General features: G+C 33.7%; 1 protein-coding gene across 2 annotated transcripts in view; it reads right to left on the bottom strand.

Annotated features, from left to right (window-relative positions):
- Positions 1-5475, bottom strand: part of adcy8 (adenylate cyclase 8 (brain)) — a 163489-nt gene that overhangs the window by 84413 nt on the left and 73601 nt on the right. The window lies entirely within an intron of this gene.

Below are 5475 nucleotides of genomic sequence, written 5' to 3'. Positions count from 1 at the left end.
TTCCGCGAGAGTCACCTGTCAATCAAACTGTAGCTGTGTTTACATGGAAACACTGCATTAGGACGTTTTAACAGAATATTTTCATGCATTTTCACAATCCATTTAGAATAAATTTGTAATGTAAGTTAAATGTTTCTGTTTTTTAGACTATCTATACCAGGGGTCGGCAACCTGCGGCTCCATAGCCACATGTGGCTCTTCAGGCCATAAACTTGGCTCCCTTTTTTCTCCTAGATTTGCCACTTTTAATCTCATAAATCTGTTATTTTTTTTCTCCAAGATTTGCCACTTTTGATCTCATAAATCTGTGATTAAATTTGATCTCATAAATCTGTGATTAAAATGCAAATTATTTCATACCAACATGAAGGTGTCTTGAGAATGAAATCAGTAATATCAAGTTAGCTGAATTAATTTTACATTACATTACATGTCATTTAGCAGACGCTTTTGACCAAAGCGACTTACAATAAGTGCATTCAACCTGAAGGTACTAGACTTAGACCACAGGAATCAAGTTAGTACAGAACTTTAAGAGCTGTCATCGCTACAGGAGTGCTACATGTTAAAGAAGAGAAGAAGAGAAAAGAAGAAGAGCATTTATATATATATATATATATATATATATATATATATATATGTTAGGTGACCATGACTTAACCGAGGTATTGTTGCTGTGTCATTGTTTTTCAATAAAATAAGATTCAAACATTGAAGGTGTATGCTGTGAGAAATCGGTATAGGCCAAAATCGGAATCGGCAGGTCAGGCTTTTTAAAAATTGGTGATCGGCCAGAAAATTACAATCGGTGCACCCCTATGTTAGATTGTGAAGGGATCTTACTATTATCAAGGGGGCATGCACAGACTGAGGCATGTTTAAGGAATGGATTTTGGATGTTTGTTTGTTTTAACATATTTACTGAATAGAATGATTCGTGCTGTTAACACTGCAGGTAAGTACCTGTTTTACCCTATGGTTTTACCAGACCTGCACAGTTCCTGTATTTGTTGGAATGATGCTGGCATGAAAAACACTTTGTCTTGGATATCAATATTTCATGCAGTGTAAACATCATTGCTTCAATTAATAACTGGGACAAGCTGAAGAATAAAATATGTCTAACTGTTTAGATGAGATTAGATTTAAAGGGGCTTTTAAGAGGCAGGTTAAAAAATGAATCAATGCACATGCAATTATTATGTTTTTTCTGAACAAAAACAGATTAATCTTTGTCAAAAAGAGGCTTTGGTGTTGTTTATGACTTATGACTAATATGTCTGACTCTGAAGGACTCTGCAGAACCGGATGTTTTCTCCTTTTGAATTTAATCATAACGTTTTCTTCAGTTCTCTAGCTCCTGAGTGTGAAGTTATTAACCTTCACAGCAGTTTGACGTAACAAATCTTCACTCAAGGTTAACTTACTACAAGCTCCATAAAAGCTGCATTCAACAGAAATGTGTCAGTTATTTTTCTATTCATTGAAGAAAATAAGGGGAAAAAAATCACTCCCTGTCTGGTATTGACTTTTCTTCCTCAGGAAACAACATTCTCACACACATAAGTTCACCGTTTTATATTTTATTCTTTCACAATCTACTACATGCTTTTGTTTACTGCAGTGTTTTAAATGATATCTATGTCTTAATGGTACATCTTTCTTAATGTTTGACTTGTGCTTTTTATTATTTTATCTATTTTCTTATCCTGCTGTATCTTATTTTATCTTATTTGTATTTTTATTTCTATTTCCCTGTTTTAATTGACTGTTTTTACTGTTTTAAACTGTGTCTTGCTGTTTTTAATTATTATGTAAAGCACTTTGAATTACCTTGTGTTGAATTGTGCTATACAAATAAACTTGCCTTGCCTTGCCTTTTACACATTGCCTTTCCTTATTGTTAAATTTGAAAATTATGTAGGTTTATATGTTATACAAACACGATGTCTTGGTGATAAAGCTCTCTCTAATTCTTAAACTGAAGGATTTAACTGAGATGTTTTCGAGAACTGGCTGCATCATGCCATGTCTCTTTACATGTGCTAATTTGAAAAAATCGAATCGAACTTACATTAACTTTCCTTTCATTAGAAATAAATGGAAAAGACCTGTTTTCTTCAGGATTTTCTGAAATAAATGCACAAAAAGCACAACAAAACCTGATTTGAAAACACTGTTAAAGATTCTGAAGACAAATCAAACTGCATCTCATCCCTTGTGTGTATTTTTGCTTTTATTTTGCGTCACCCAGAGCAGTAGGTGGCTGGCTGAGCTGGATATTTCTTGCAGTGTGGACAGTGGACGGGGGCTGCAGTGAGTGTTTGCTCCACTGGACATGCTCTCTGGTTTGGACAGCTGAGAGCCAGCGGACTCAGTGTCAGATTAGCTTTGAAAGTCATTAGCGCAGCTTGATGTTAGCCGAGGGCCGAAGCCCTCCGGCTGCTCGCTGACATCTTTTATATTCATAAAGGTTTACTAGAAAACACTTTGTCCCTTTGTCTGGCTTTAACGGCTGTTTATTGTGGGTCTCCAGTTTAAAGTCAGCATCCAAAGAGTTTTAAGGTCCAATTTAATGTCACATCTAAGCTGATCCATATTGAGATTGTGTGCTTCTGCACTGAACCAGAAGAGGTTTATCCCAAAACATCAACATCAGTTTCTTAAAAGACTCAAATTATGCAGAACTGCTTCCAAGAATGACTCTTTTATATTCATAATGTGGGCATTTAGGCTCGCAAACTTGCAAATACGCTCTTCTTCTAGGAACACAGGGGGAAAGTCTGAGTATCTGTTTTTTGTTTGTTTCCTTTTTTGTTTTTATAACTTGAACATTTTCTCACTGTCAGAAAGCACTTTCAGAGCAGCATCAGCAGCTGGAATAACAAAAAGTGAACTTGACAAGTACAGGAAATTGAAAAGTAATTAAAGTATAACCAGTTAAATATTTTGGACTGAAACTTATGTTAACCGTTTGGACGAAAGTCTGGCTAGAAGTTACAAGTTATTGTAAATATATTCATTTAATTACTATTTTGACTGTTTATTCAGATGATTTACAGAAAATGTAAGATTTTTGGGAAACTAGAAAATTTCTAAAGAAATTTTGATTGTGTGCTTGCCTCTGGCCCTTGATTCTCGTTGATTAAATCAGCAGTTAAACAGGGACTCTGTCCTGAGTTCACAGACACCTCATACAAGTTTCTAGGACAAACAGTTCATTAGTTAGTAAAAGGGGGCGTGGCTAATCAAAAGGGGCGTGGTAATCAACCACCAATTAAACAGGAACTCTATGCCGAGTAATCTGACACCTTATACAAGTTTCTAGGACAGTTAATTTGTTATGAAAGGGGGCGTGGCTAATCAGAAAGGGCGGGAATTTATTAAATATTGTTATGTAGAACTGGTCAGTGATGAACCATCATCATGCATGACAAGTTTGAGGCAGATTGGACAGGGGCGAGGCTCGGGTCAGAGCTTTAGGGGTGCTGAGCACCCATTGAGCCCCGCTGCCACCACCCACCCTCAATCAACAGTCATTAGAATTGATTAGATTGAACTTTATTGTCACTGAACAAAGTAACAGCTACTTGGACAACAAAATTCAAAATATAGGCCATCTTTCTCTCTTTCCCTTGGCACTGACAATCATACACAAATATATTGTAGCAGACCATTTCCTACATTTTAGTTATTTTGTGTCTTTTTTAGTAATTTTGTGTCTTTTTTCTGTGATTTTGTGTCTTTTTTAAGAAATTTAGGTTTTTTTCCCGTCATTTTGTGTCTTTTAGTAATTTTGTGTCTTTTTTTCTGTCATTTTGTTTCTTTTTTAAGTAATTTAGTTTTTTTTCAGTCATTTTGTGTGATTTTCTTAGTTTTTTTGTGTCTTTTTTCTGTCATTTTGTGTCGTTTTTAGTTATTTTGTGTCTTTTTTTGGTAATTTTTTGTCTTTTTTAGTAATTGTGTGTCTTTTTTTTGGTAATTTTTTGTCTTTTTTAGTAATTGTGTGTCATTTTTCTGTCATTTTGTGTCTTTTTTAAGTAATTTAGGTTTTTTGGTCATTTTGTGTGATTTTCTTAGTTTTTTTGTGTCTTTTTTCTGTCATTTTGTGTCATTTTTAGTTATTTTGTGTCTTTTTTTGGTAATTTTTTGTCTTTTTTAGTAATTGTGTGTCTTTTTTCTGTCATTTTGTGTCTTTTTTTGGTAATTTTTTGTCTTTTTCAGGAATTGTGTGTCATTTGGTAGGGACAATAAAACAGCATAACCTGCATGTACATTTTTTGCTGGGGACGGGACATTTAAAAATACCAAACTGATTGGACGGGGTCGGGGCTACATTTCTTGTGAATGTGAATCTAATGAATAGGTAGGCTCAATGATCAATGCAAAAAAAAAAAGTGTACTGACTGTATTAACTTTCACTTACCAGTAATATTACAGTGAAATAAAAAGTGCATTCTCATATTCACCATTATATTACAACACAACATTATAAACAACATTCAGCCTGTTACAACTTTCTGTTCTATAGTAGTCTTCCTTTTCTGATTTTCTGCTTGCATCCAACATCTTCACATTCATTAGTAAGCCCACAAGTCCAAATATAGCTACATTACTGTTTTCTTTCTGTTCTATAGAATGCCTCATTTTCAGTTTTCTGATTCCTGCATGCATCCTCCAACATGTTCATATTCATCAGTAAGTCCACCATTTCCAAATATACATTACAATGTTTTTCTTTCTGTTCTACAGAATTCCTCATTCTCTGTTTTACTCATTTCTGCTTGCAGCCAAAATAGGGGTATAAAAGTTCACCTGTTATATGGTCAAACCTTTGTTTAAAGAAACGTTTTGGAAATTTCCAGAATAAATGACTGGATTTTATTAATCAACAAATGATCCATTGCATGAATATAACTTAAATTATATGAATATACAGTTCACAATAAATAAAATCTTGTTAATGTCTTAACTATCAAGGAAAACAAAAAATAAATATTTGTCTTAAGACCAGTCTACATTGTCTAAATAAATAAATTATATATAACTGAAAAAAACTTCTTACTGTCAAGGAATAACAAAAATTAAAATAAAAAAAATTGTTATATTCATGGAAAAATTCATTTTTCAAAGTGGGGGAATTCCCCCCTTGCTTCATATAGGGGGGATTTACAGTTATTTTTACACAGTGATACTACTTAACCTATGCATGTATCTACACGTCGTTGTCTACATTGTCCTTCACGTACCACAAGACTAATAAATTGCTTTAATTTGTTGTCTCTTTCACTTTCTTCTCCCTTACTTTCATCTCTAAACTGCCTCAGTGGTTGGGCTGAGCGATTCTGGAAAAAATCTATATCTAAAAATGAATTTGAATTGAACTTTTTACCTCAATTATGATTAATGTAAAATTATCTGAGAAAATTGAAAAAAATGACATGTATGGGCTCCAAAGAAAATGTTTTTTTTAAA

This window comes from Centropristis striata, chromosome 11 (genome assembly GCF_030273125.1).
Source record: "Centropristis striata isolate RG_2023a ecotype Rhode Island chromosome 11, C.striata_1.0, whole genome shotgun sequence".
NCBI lineage: Eukaryota > Metazoa > Chordata > Actinopteri > Perciformes > Serranidae > Centropristis > Centropristis striata.
The sequence above is the reverse complement of the archived record's forward strand: the minus strand, read 5'-3'. Positions and strand labels throughout refer to the sequence as shown.